The following is a 13,722-nucleotide window of genomic DNA, read 5'->3' as shown; positions in this document are numbered from 1 at the left end:
TAATCATGTGAAACCTTAGCATGCGCTAAAGCTAATCATGTGAAACCTTAGCATGCGCTAACTGACTTGTGGTGGATCATGATCAGAAACTGCAGCAGGCTGCTTCCAGATCCATGAGGACATTTTCACCTTTGAACTCAAAAGGTCAATTTTGAGCCAAGGCAACCCTAAGCCAGCTTCTCCACTCAGCCAATCAGATCGCTCCATGCTGAAATAGTTCCCACATTTTTGATGGGAATGTTGCATTTATCTCAGCTCTGTGTCTAAAGTGATTTAGTTTGGCAGCCCAGAGCTACAGGAAACCCTCTGACTGTCACTGTGGGAAAACTTTCACCGTCTGCAGCAAATAATGCGATGCTGCAGTCTCACGCGTTGATCTGCAGTGGTCAGAAAGGTTCTGCTGCTGGTTGTGGTTATGGGTTCTGAAGTTTTTGTGTTGTTTCCGTCAGTGGTTCTCGGTGCAGCGCCCCCACAGGCCTGGAGGAGAACAGGTTGGTTGACCAGGACTGAGTCTACCGGACTGCCAGACAATCAGAGACCGGTTCTGTTCAGCCGGAACTGGACCACAGGTTCCTCTAACGAATCACGTCTGCTGCAGAAGAAGAAGAAACCAGAACCTCCCAAGGATCTGGGAGAAAGTTTAAAATCAGCTGAAGGAGTTTGTCTCGTCTGGTGTCAGGTTCTGGTTCTGACCCGGTTTCATGGCTCCCCCAGTATAGAGTCCATAGATCTGGGTCTGTTCGAGGACCAGCTGGAGGTTCTCCCCAGCGCTGGTGTCCATTCAGCTTCTGCTGGAAACAGGAAGTAGAAGAACCCCTCGCTGCTCCGCCTCTGCTTTCTGTCAGCCCGTCGTGTTTCTATGTTTTGGGCGCTGTGCCTTTAAGAGCGGGCAGGGTGTGTGTGTGTGTGTGTGTGTGTGTGTGTGTGTGTGTGTGTGTGTGTGTGTGTGTGTGTGTGTGTGTGTGTGTGTGTGTGTGTGTGAGAGAGAGAGAGAGAGAGAGAGGCCGACAGCTGGGGGTTTAACAGCACTGAGGAGAAACGGGTCAACTGGTTCTGAAACAGGAAAGTTTGAGGCGAGAGAATCCTGACCCGGCATGATCCAGATCCAGACCCGGTCCAGACCCAGCCGGGTCATGTCCCTGCCGGTACCTGAAGCGGGTCAGCACCAGCCAGAGGAGCAGGAATTTGTCCGGGCCTACGAGAACGTCAGAGAGAAACATAAAGGTAATTTGAGGTTCTGCTCGGTTCTGAAAGAACCTCTGAGGCGTGGTGCAGTGGAGGGAACCAGGCCAAACGGGTCCAGATGGAGCTGATTCTGGTTCTGGCCAGTCTGGATGAGTTCTATTCTACAGCAAAGTTTCATTCCTGGTCCTCCAGGGATGAAACAGCTAATGGACTTGAGCTGGTTCTGATGGTCCCGGTTCAGTTGGCTCTAGTTCTGATGGTTCTGGTTCTGTTGGTTCTGATGGTTCTGTTGGTTCTGGTTCTGATGGTTCTGTTTGTTCTGGTTCTGCTGTTTCTGGTTCTGATGGTCCAGAACCTGCTGCTGGTCCAGAACCTCCTGCTGGTCCAGAACCTGCTGCTGGTCCAGAACCTCCTGCTGGTCCAGAACCTGCTGCTGGTCCAGAACCTCCTGCTGGTCCAGAACCTGCTGCTGGTCCAGAACCTGCTGCTGGAGTTCTGACCAGAACCAGGAGGATCGGCACCACCTGGTTCTTCAGTTCTTCACTCAGAGACTTTAAACTGTTTCTAACTTATGAATCACTGAACGGATTAAAGATCTTTAGCTGCTGCTGGATCAACCTGCTGGTTCTGGTTCTGGTTCTGGTTCAGAGAAGCAGCATTCAGCTTCTATTCACCACAGATCTGAAACAGAAAACTAAAAAGCAGTTAAAACCCTGAGTTCCTTTACGTCTACAAACCCAGTTGACTGGAATCGACTTGATCAATAATCGGATGTAGGTGATTTAGATGATGCCGCTCATCACAATGTAATATCAGTTATTGATTTTCAGAAGGCTGCTTTCTGGCTTTATCAGTGAGGTTTATGCTAACGCTAAGGTGGCCTGTAGGAAATAGACGGATCCTCCAGGCCTGTAGGGGGCGTCTGCAGCAGGTCGTATCAGGTAAATATCCTTATGTTCTGAATGTAAACCACATTTCTTCCTTTCTCCCACTTTCTCCTAGAGATTCTGTCCGGTTCTGGATGATCTGGCGCTCGATGCCCCCTGCTGGTCTGGAGGAATTCGCTTCAATTCAAACTTTATTAAACAGGAAGCTGCTGTTTAGTGCAGCCAGTTTGTTGCTTCTTGTGTCGCGTCGTGATCTCATGATGAGTTGAACTGCAGAAGCAGAACTTTCTCTCTCCTGGGCCTTATTGGACCTGGTCGGCTTCTGGTTCCGGTCGGGTTCTGGTATCAGGTCTCGAGGTTCTGCTGGGTAAACAGCTCTTGGTTCTGTTTGCTGCTGAGTTTTTCTCTGGTTCTGACTGACCTTTAACTTTTAATCAGAATAACCTGGATTATTCCGATTAAACTTAGAAACAGCCGGGTTCTGGTGGTGGGATCCGGTTCTGGAGATACATGCAGAAGGTCTGAACTTTGACTAGGCCATTGTGCTGTTTGGATCCTGGTTCTATTCTGACTGTTGGTCTACAGAGAAGGTTCTGCAGAACCAGCCGCAGCAGGTCTGGTTCTCCTGTGCTGCAGCAGCAGTGCATGATGGTCCGTGTTGGAGGCTCAGTGTGTCTGACTGCGGATCAGTTCCATGAAATCGAATCCGACGTTCCAAAATAGTTCTGCAGGCGGCACCTCAACATTTCCTGAACCTGCTGCAGGAAAACAGCAGATTATTAATCTGGAGGAATTTAATCCTGGTTCAATGAACCGTGATGATGATGATCCTCATTAATCTGCATTAGGAAGGAGAAAGTTTTCTGCAGCTAACTAGTTAACAAGCTAGTTAGCTGGGTATGCACTGTTTGAAACCCTAACAACTGAACTACCCTGACTAGTTCTGTGGTTCTGTGGTCAGAACCACAGAACCACAGAACTAGTTAACTGGCTGTTTAAGTTAACTAGTTACTAGCTAACTGAAACCAGCAGTTAATGAAGCAGCAGAACCTGGTAGCTTCTCTTCATTAATGGACCTGAGCTGTCCCGGTCCGGTCCAGTCCGGTCCGGTCCGGTCCAAACTGGAGTCCAGACTGCCAGCTCAGGCCAAACCAGTAACAGTGCAAATGTTACTGGTTTGTTACTGGGGGCTCTGGTGCAGCTGAAACTGGATCCTCATTGATTATTGATCCATTTTCTATTTGGAGATAAAACTGATTCCTGTCAAGATGAGGAAGAGTAGTGATGAAGATGAAGAAGCATTTCAAAATAATTTGAAATAATCTGATGGAGACTTCCAGGTGTGAGAACGACCCAAGGTGTGGCGCTGGTTCTGATGGTTCTGCTGGGTCCGGTCCATGGAAGTTGATCAATCATGAACTCAGATTAAATCTGTCAAATTGCTCAAAAGCTCCAAACTGATCAAATAATCCCAGAGATTATCTCTGTTATTCTGGAATGAAATAAAAATAATTCTGCACATTTCAGATGCTGATCATGTGATTCCGATTCTGCCAGTTCATTGGCTGATGCTCAGAGACGCAGCCCTCCCCCCGCCTCCCCCCGCCCCCCCTCCTGTAGGCGGGGCAGCAGCAGGCCGGGGAGGGGGGAGGAGGTTTGCTCTCCACCCTGCTGACTCCATCAGAGCCACGGCTGAGCAGCAGCAGCAGAACCAGGACCGGTCAGAACCACAGAGCCGGTCCGGAGGACATGGACCCCGCCCGCTCCATCCAGCATGAGATCAGCTCTCTTAAAGGTACGGGCTGGGTTTCCCACAACGCCCCCTCCCTGCGGCTGATCCTGCTGCAGCTGATCCTGCTGCAGCTGATCCTGCTGCAGCTGATCCTGCTGCAGCTGATCCTGCTGCGGCTGATCCTGCTGCAGCTGATCCTGCTGCAGCTGATCCTGCTGCAGCTGATCCTGCTGCAGCATGCGACACTGAATGCGACTGATGGTGCAGCGCGGCTGGCGTGTTGCCAGGGTGACAGCATGGGGGCTTCAGACGCAGCAGTAGAGCAAACATGGCGGCTTTGATGAATGTCCAGATTATTTACAGATTAGTGAGTGGAATGCAGAAAGCTTTAAGGACCAGAGATGGTTCCGGTTCTGACTGACCTCTTAAAGGGCCAGCATTGTGTTTCCATAGTAACTACGTTTCAACCAGTTATAAATTGTTATAAAAATGTTTTCTATATAAAATCAGTGCAGCTTCATAACTGAAATTGGGCGTCTGTCTCTTTAAGAAGCTCCGCCTCCAGGAAGTCATGCAACATGGCTCCTCTATTAACCCTTTAGTGGTTTTACCAGAGTCACTCTGAGCTCAGCAGCTGGTTGCTAATTGCTGCCGGCTAGTCTGAAGGAGCTGAGTGGGGGAGGAGCTGCGCCTTGAAGGCGGGGCTAGGTCCACCCAGGCTGTTAGCAGCTGAGTTTCTGTCTCAATAGACTGGCTTTTATTTTGAAATCTAAGTTCTGGACCAGCTAAGCTGATAGAACTGGAACCGGGTCAGAATCGGGTCGGCTCCAGAGGACGGTTCATGATTCTGGTTCTGAGGCTCGGTCCGCCTGGCTCAGAATGTTTCCCAACAGAACCAAAGTGGCACACTTCACTGAGCAGCCCAAAACACTGCAGACCTGTCCGACTCGGTTCTGGAGGCTCAGAACCGGTAATCTGGAGTTCTGTCCAGAATCAGATCACAACCTTGCTGAGCTCCATCTTGGGTCAGGATAATGGCTCGGTTCTGGTTGCTGAGCAAACAGGTTGGCCTTTCCTTAGTCTATGTGGGGCGACCCGGTTCCGGCTGACCCGGTTCCGGCTGACCCGGTTCCGGCCTCGACCCAAATCCTCTGGGTTGTGTTCTAAGTCAGCTGCTGTGACAGCAGCAGCCTGAGCAGAACCAGAGCCCGTTCTGACCCCGTTGGACCTGAACAGAACCCGGTTCTGCCTGTAATGTGACGAGCCAATCAGATCGATTCATGGATAAAATCTGAAAAGTGTGGCTTGTCTTCAAATCAGATGAACATCATCAGGTCACACCTCAGGCTTTCAGATGATTCATGGCTGGATTTTCACTTGGCCGTTCTGTTGTGGAGGCTCCTGGTTCTGTTCTGACCCGGTTTGGGTCCAGCTGGAGTACAAATGGACCATCTGGTCCAGTCAAAGGCTGCTCCATCTTGGTTCTGTTCGGTCGTCTGTCAGCCACGGTGGATCCAGTCGGATCCATTAAAGTGATCCGACTGGATCTCTTCCTCGGCTGCAGTCTTTGGGTTCTACTGGAGGACGGGATCCGGTCCAGCCGGTGGTTCTGCCTTCAGTTCCGGCAGCGGCCACCAGGGGGCGGCGTAGCAGCAGGAGAACATTTCTGGCTCTTTCTGTTGTTTTCATGATGTTCAGCTCCAGTTTTACCATCGCTGGTTCTGTTGGGCCCGGTTCTGGCAGACCTGTGAGGTCTAGCCAGAGGTTCTGGGCTGACCTGTCACCTTCGTCACGTCTCTCTTTCTCTTCCTCTGAGAACTGAACTGGATCTGCAGGCGGTTCTGGACAGAACCAAACCCATAGAACCAGACGAACAGAACTTTCCTCATCTCAGGTTTTAGTTATTCTGTTCTTAAAAATACAAACAATTATAATTCAGAGCCAAACCCGTCTGGCACCTGACAGATCTTTATTTTAGTGGAATTTTATGTGATAAATCAACAGGAAGCTGGTTTTATCTTTAAAAACAAAAATCTGAAAAGTGTGGCATGCATTTTGCCCAGGCATCATGATGGAAACTACAAGAAACGACCTGAGCTGATCCATCGAAGTTGCAAATGTTCAGGAAGACAGGAAGTGTGCTCAACCCTTTAGGGTTGGCTCAACCCCTACCCAACCCTAACCCTTTCACTCCCTAACATGCAGCCCAGCAAACATCTGACAGGCAACAAAGTCTGTCGGTTCGAAATGTCCTCATCTCTCCTGAGTCAGAGCTGCTCGGTCATCTGATGGCTGCAGGCTAGGAGATTAGATGCAGGCTAGGCGATTAGCTGCAGGCTAGGCGATTAGCTGCAGGCTAGGCGATTAGCTGCAGGCTAGGTGATTAGCTGCAGGCTAGGCGATTAGCTGGCTGAACAAATAGCTTTCTGTGAAAGCAGTTTATACGTTGATGTCATTAAACCAGATTATTATAATCCAGAAACTCATGTGAGGGATTAATGAGCTGCAGGGTTTCTTCTTGTTCTTCTTCACCTGCGAATGAATAATCTGCTCCAGATTAGCGTCTGGATCACAACTTGCAGGTTCAGGTAGAAACCTCATCTGTTCCACGCTGGAATCAACCGGAGCGTGATGCGGTACAAACCGTCTCCTAGCAACAAACGTGGCACTTTGCAGCAGTGATTGCTGTAAAGTGAAACAGAACGCAGCATCAGTAAGAACTTCTGGGGAAGATATGGGGACACCGCTTGTTGCTGCTGTTGACGGCGGTTTGAATCCTGCAGTTTGCTCAGAAACCTCAACATCGGAGCGTTTTCTTCTTCAGGAACGAGAATGTTTGTGATTGCAGCGTTGGGAAGCAGAGCGCTGAGTCCTGCAGCCTGGGAGGAGTCAGAAGCTCGTTATGTTTTCTGGACAATCCAGTTGCTAATTGTCTGGGAAACTGAGGTGAAAGTTGCAGGCAGGAAGCCATATTGGCTCCTGAACACAACAAAGATCTCCAGAAGTCAAACTGGAGTGAAGAACAAGCGTCATCTGGTGGCTGTTTGTGCTGTTGTGTCCCCATAACATGCTAAATCTTCCCCAGCAGGTTTAGATTCCTCCCTCCGGTTCCGTCATAACGTCAGTGTTTCTCAGTGTGAAATAGCATCGCCCCCTAGCGGGCCGCACCCTTAACTGCGTCTCTCTGTGTGACGCAGTTTTCCTCTAAGCTAAAGGTCATAATGCGGTCTGTTTTTTTTTTTTAACTTTATTTATTCCAATAAACAACAATACAATTGTATTGTGAACATAACACAGTCAAACAATAATAATACTTGACCAGGGGGAGCATCAGATGAAATAAGAGAATGACATTACAGAATATTAATTTAAGAGGTAATCCAAAAGTCCAAGTTGATTTCAAGCCCATATTGTTGACTCTGCTCTCTGGTTGGTTGAGGATTGAATTGTTAATAAATAATGTTTAAGTTCAATTAAAAAAACAGAAAAGTTTGTTTTTTTCTTCAAAAATTTGCATTTATGTAGATGAAATTTAGCCTTAATAATTATTAAATTGATAAGGAAACTTTTCACATTCATTCCTCCATTTGGCTGAAATATGAATAAGACGTTTTCCCAATATAACTGAAAGCCTGTTGATATTTTGTAATCAATAAAGTTACAAAGATGTTGCCAAAAGACTTTAGAATGAGGACACAACCAGAACAAATGAGTGAGCGACTCTGGGCAAACGTCACAGAAGGAACAATTCACATCAATGTTAGGATTGAATTTCTTTAGATAAACTTTAATGGGGTAGATTCGGTGAATGAGTTTAAAAGAAACTTCTTTCACCTTGTTAGTGAGAAGAAAGTGATTAGGGAGCAGCCAGATAAATTTCCAAGACAGAGTAAAACAAAAGCGATTCCAATAATGGACAACCACAGGGACAGAGGTCACGTCCTTCAGAAACAGGGATCTGATCCACTTATTATTGTTACGAGGAAAAGGATTCAGACATATTTTACCAACAGGAGAATGTATAGGAGATAGAAAAGGAGACTGAAATCGACTCTCGGCTCCTGCCTGAATAGCATACAGATCTTTGTAGAAATGGCACCAAAAACTTTTGCATATTCCCCAGGAGAGACAGGAAAACTGAATTTACACAGAAATTCCTCATAAGTCAACAACAGACCATCACTGTGAAACAACTGGTCAACCAGAACAATGTTACGATTAAACCAGGAATCAAAAACAGTTTCTTCTCAAATAAAATGTCCTTATTATCAAAATACTGGAGAGGAGAAAAGCTGTGCTTGTAGATGAATAACCAGGATAAAACGGCCTGCAGATGAAAGTTAGAGAGTTTAATTGGTAGCTTCGTTATATCAAAATTACAAGTTAAAAAGAAATTTAGACCACCGAATTTAGAGAAAATATGGAAAGGTATAATATTCCAGAATGACGCTGGAGAATTAAAAAAATTACGGATCCAATTTATTTTAAAAATATTATTCAAGATGGAGAAAGATAAACAGTTAAGTCCTCCATTTTAATATGAATTCAATAGAGTAAACTTTTAATATAGTGAGTCTTATTTTTCATATAAAGTTGAAAAGCAGTTTGTTAATTTCCTTCTCACTTTTATTGTCAATGTGTAACGATTGTTCAGCATTAATGAGTCTGGAGGCCTGCAGCCTTTCTAACCAACCACTGACTGAGTCTTTTTCTAGTCTTTAGAATTAGGGTTGAAGTTTAGAGAGCTTCTTTCTATTTGATCCTTCCTGATGCTTTTACCTAAATAAACAACCTCATTCTTAACTGCCGTAGCTTCAATTGAGGCGATGGATCAGTCCTTAATGCCCATTATCTCACATTTTTTAAGGTTAAGAGAAAAAGCCGAAGCTTTGGAGAAAGTATCAATCTCCTGAAAGAGATTTGGCTCTGATCTTTTCAAAGTAGCATCATCTGCCAGTTGTGTTAGAGTAACCACTTTATTAGCAACAGTGATGCCTTTTAAAGGCCAGTTTTAATATGATCGGCCAGAAGTTGAGCAGTAAAAGGAACAAATATGGAGACGGGCGGCCCTGTCTGATTCCTCTGCAGAGGTTGAATCTAGGAGAGGAGCTGTTTTTGAATTTGATGGAGCTGTTGCTGTTTTGGTAAAAGGTTTTAACGACAGAAGTAAAGAATTTCCCAAACCCAAATTTATTTAGACTCTGAAAGATAAACTCATGTTCGACCGTATCAAATGCTTTATAGAAGTCTAGAAATAAAATAAAACCATTATCACAAACAAGATCAGGGTAATCTAAAATATCCAGAACAAACCTTATATTATTAGTAATATGCCTATTTTTCATAAATCCGGATTGAGTTTCATCAATAATTGAATGAAGGACAGATTTGAGCCTTTTAGCCACAACTAGTGCAAAAATTTTGTAATCATTGTTAAGAAGACAAATGGGACGCCAATTATCTAGAAGTAAAGGATCTTTATTTGGTTTCGGTATCAGAGTGGTTAAACCCTGAGTGAGGGTTGTAGGGAGTGAACCGTTTTCTATACTTTCATTAAAAACCTGCAAAAGAAAGGGAGCGAGGTCGACCAGAAAGTGTTTGTAAAACTCAGCACTCAGGCCATCGATTCCGGGGGATTTGTTCATTTTGAGATGTGAGATGGCGTCCTCAATCTCTTGTAGAGAGATCGATTCATCACAACATTCCCGTTCACTATCAGAAATTTGACTAACTGATAAATTGATCATCAGGGCATCAGCTGAAACTTGACAGAAGTTAGAGAGATAAAGAGATTCGTAGAAGGAACTACAATATCTAGCTATATCATCAAGGTTATCTGTAACAGCATTGTTAATCTTTAGCCTGCTAATAGAGTTATTGATCGAATTATGTTTTTCTAGATTAAAAAAGTAATGAGTGTTTTGTTCTCCTTCTAACCATTTTCTCAGTGATCTAATGAAGGCTCCTTTACTCTTATTAATGTAAAAATGATCCAATTTAATTTGTAGTTCAGTTAATTCTTGTAGCTCAAAGTCATTTAAATTTGAAGGATTTGACTGAGTGAGTTTGAATATTCTTGTAACAATTTTGGTTTCTTCACTTCTATTTGCCTTGGCCTTGTTACTACCAAACTGTCTTAGAAATTAACCTAACCCTAAAAAAAAAAGAAAGAAATAAAAATACGGTCTGTTTTTGTTGCGTCATGCTAACCATTTTCAGTTTGCTACTTTTTAGCTAATTGTTCATTTACTAATAGTAGCTAGAACATATGTTAGCTAGTTTAGATGAACGGCTAGTTGTAGCTATTTTGTTCACATGTTTTGGTTAATTTTCTGTTGACCATTAGCAGGTGTAGCTAAGACACGGCTTTGCTCGTATTAGCTAATATTTGGTGTCCAAAGTGCAGCTTGGGCACCATTAGAGGTTTTCACTGATGAAACCCATTCATTCATTCATTCATTCATTCATCCATTCATTCATCCTTTGGTTCAGTTCAACATTAGGAACTCGGTTCTTCATCAACAGACGGTTTTGCTTTAAGTGTAATGTAGTGCAGTAATCATGGCAGGTCTTGCGGTCCGGTCCGGTCCGGTCCGGTCCGGTCCGGATCGCCTTGCGGCTGCTGATGGATGATGAAACCTGGCAGGTTTTCTGCATGATGTTCTGGTGAATTCAGAATGAACAGTTTTTGGTTGAAGCAGCTGCTGTAAATCATGACTTGATGTTCAGTTCCAGGCTGAGAAGCAGAAATAACTTTAGGTTTTACTTCTCGTCTGTTGGGTATTTTTCTCAGGAGGGTTTTGGATATATTTAGGTTCTGTGACTCAGTCTCACTTCCATGTGTGTGTTGATGGTGTCGCTGTCGTGTGTGTGCTCATGTTTCTGTGGTGTGTCCGTTGCCTTGGCAGCAGGCATACCGGACCGGCCACGCCCTGTCAGCGGTTCTGATGACTCACTGCAGCGGTCACGTTTCCTTCCTCGCTTTCAGTCTTCTTCTTCTGCAGAGTTTCCCATCCTGAAGCTGCAGCCGGAGTTTCCTGGGACCGTCACTCTGCGTCTCGCCTGCTTCCGTTAGCTGCTCTCTGTCGGCCATCTTAGCCGCGTTCCCTGGAGAGTTCCTGCTTCAGGAGCTTTTTGTCTTTACGTCTCATCACAGGCCTCTCTGGCCTAATGAATCCAAATCATTCATTAGGATTTTTTGACAGAAACAAGATTTCTAATCAGGTTGTAAAAACTTGAGCTGCTCAGTTGGCTGCAATCTGCAGATGCTGCCACTAGATGTCACTGTTCTCCATTTCAAGGTCAAAGCTGTTAAAAGCTGAACGCTTCCTGCTCCGTCGTTCATCAGTGAAATGTTTTTCTGCTCCTTTAAAAGTGGCGCTGAGTCTGTGCGCCGCTGAGCCGGCACCCTGAGGACCATCAGGTTCCGCCATCTTGGTTTTCCTCCGGCGTCCTTACTGAGCGCGCTCCGTTCAGGACTGTGGTTCCTGTCAGCTAACTGAGACTCACTCAAGTCACCGAGTTTAGTTCTGCTGACTCAGCGTTTTGTACATCTACAAATATTCACACCTTCCTTTTTTCACATTTTAATCCGACTCAAAGTATTTTATTGTATTTTTATGAGATGGAGCAGAATGGTGTAGTTCAATCATAAAGTGAAAGATGATTATTTAACGATTTTGTGCGATTTGTACATACATTTGTGGTCTGAAAGGTGTGGCAGGTATTTGAATCACAACTCGGTGGAACCTGCTGGCTGCAGGTCTTCTGGTTTAAATGTTTCAAGAATATTCAGTGAGTCTGTTAGATTCACATCTGGACTTTGACTAGGCCATTCTAACTCATGAATGAGCTCTGATCCAAAGCGTCCCGTCCAGCCAGTCCTTCTCCATGAACCGAGTTTGACTAGTAGTGACCCTTGGAGCAATCACAGGAAATGCATGCCGCACTATTCAGATGTCACGTCGGTTTGCTGAATGTTGGGGTTCAGAGAAACTGACCCGGTTCTGACTGATGACCCGATAAGAAACGGTTGGAGCTGTTTTCGCTGACAGAAACAGGTTGGGATCGGCCCGGAGTTCACACCAGAGGTGTGTGTATGTGTGGGTTCTGGTCCGACCCGGTTCCCAGATTGCTGTCGTTCCTCAGACGGGCGCAGCCTGTGGATGAAAACCGTCTGGAATAGTTTTCATTCCAGCTCTGGTTCTGATCTGGTTCTGATCTGGGTCTGGTTCTGATCAGAACATATCACTCCTCAGGGATCCTGCTCGGCTCCAGTCGTCCTGTTCAAACGCCTCCACTGGTTCCCAGTACGGCTGCTGGTGGGAATGTTGGTGCAGCAGAGATCAGAGGCTGACCTCTGACCTCTGGACCAGTTGGTAGGATCTGCAGAAATCATTTGAAGGACTGTGATAAAAAACGATGAAATATTTAGTTTCAGTCTGAGCCCGCAGCATGACTCAGCCTCCACAGCTCAGGGATTGGTTCATCTGAGTTGGGTCGAGTGCCGAGTTTAAAAAATTACGTTTGAACGTTTTGTGTAAAATTCTGACTCATTTGAAATTTGTTCATTTCTCGGCTTTTAAACGGCTCGGCGGACATCTTCCATCCGGACTTTGTTTGGGCCGCTTCTCTTTCCCTCCCGCTACGAACTCGCCACCATGTTTGTCTCGGTACCGACTGGCTCGGCGGCGCCGCCTCCGTTCTGACCCGACTCGCTTCAGGCTGATGTTCTGCTTCGCTTTATGGCAGTCACTGCTGCAAAGTGCTTGTTGCTAGGAGACCGTCGGACTGTACCGCCTGACGGCAGATCTAACTGCTGCATGTCATTTATCTGGAGGTTTGGGACGATTCTGAAGGGACGGCGGTTCTGACCCGATAAAAACACGGAGCTTTAATCTGTCTGAAGGTGTCATTATAAACACTAACATTATTTTGACGGACTCAGCCTGGTTCCGACCCAAACTCTGGGAGCTGAGCCCGGTTTGACAGTCATTTAGTCAGGTTGTTTCTGGTAGAGCCCGTCCTCCCCTGGTTCCGGTTCTGATGTTTGGACCTCAGAGCGCCGCCGCTTTAAATCTGTTTTCCGCTCTTTGTAAGAAAATGTGAGCCAGGGTGGCTCAAGCCGTGGCGCCGGTCCAGCTGCGCTGGCACACATGAGAATCAGAGAAATGTTTCCAGAGGAAAAGCTGACTGCCCCCCTCCCATCCTCCCCCTCCACGCCCCCCCGGTTCTGATCCGAACAATGTCGTGAGGTCAGAGCGGCTCCGGCTCAGTTCTGCTTCCTCCAGAGAGACGATGGATCTGCGCTGCTGCTTCTGCCACGCCAAGCCGGACGGTAGGTCTGACTGCAGCCGCCGCATGCTGGGAGGAACCTGCATCACTGCTGCAGTGTTGTGCATTATTCCCAGCCGGGTCGGCCCGGTTCGGCCCGGTTCTCTGCCTGCATCACTGCTGCAGTGTTGTGCATTATTCCCAGCCGGGTCGGCCCGGTTCGGCCCGGTTCTCTGCTCTCTTTCTGCTTCTTGTTCGTCTGAACGACTCAGATTTGGGATCTATGGTTTTTCTGAACATCTTGAGCTTCAGTGGGGATCCTGGCAGTGGGAGTGGGCCGGGCCCCGCCCACTCAGAGAGTTTTTCCACATCTGCTCCCCCCTCCCCCACCTGCTGCTGACATTTCAGATTTACTGCGCCTGGAGCATTTTAACACCCATCTCTTCGAAAAGCCGCTTACTTTCCTGGAGTTTTCTGCAGCTTCCTTTCTGAGTCACAAACAGATCATCTGGTTTCCTCTGAGACTCGGCCCGACTGCACAGGAGGAACCAGAACCAGAACCAAAGGCAGAAACAGAAACTCCTCCTCACTGTTTCTGCTGGAATCAAGACAGAAAGTAACAAACTATCAGCCTCACATCATTGA

The 13,722-nt window shown here is 46.3% G+C and overlaps 1 protein-coding gene and 1 long non-coding RNA gene across 4 annotated transcripts in view; both read left to right on the top strand.

Annotated features, from left to right (window-relative positions):
* Positions 1–13,722, top strand: part of pleca (plectin a) — a 62,855-nt gene that overhangs the window by 3,950 nt on the left and 45,183 nt on the right. The gene's annotated exons all lie outside the window — the stretch shown is intronic.
* LOC129375824 (uncharacterized) lies at positions 665–2,293 on the top strand. The gene is made up of 2 exons (XR_008607673.1): positions 665–1,224; positions 2,188–2,293. It is a non-coding gene; the product is annotated as an uncharacterized LOC129375824 (long non-coding RNA).

Source organism: Poeciliopsis prolifica, unplaced genomic scaffold (genome assembly GCF_027474105.1).
Source record: "Poeciliopsis prolifica strain line A6 unplaced genomic scaffold, Auburn_PproV2 SCAFFOLD041, whole genome shotgun sequence".
NCBI lineage: Eukaryota > Metazoa > Chordata > Actinopteri > Cyprinodontiformes > Poeciliidae > Poeciliopsis > Poeciliopsis prolifica.
The sequence above is the reverse complement of the archived record's forward strand: the minus strand, read 5'-3'. Positions and strand labels throughout refer to the sequence as shown.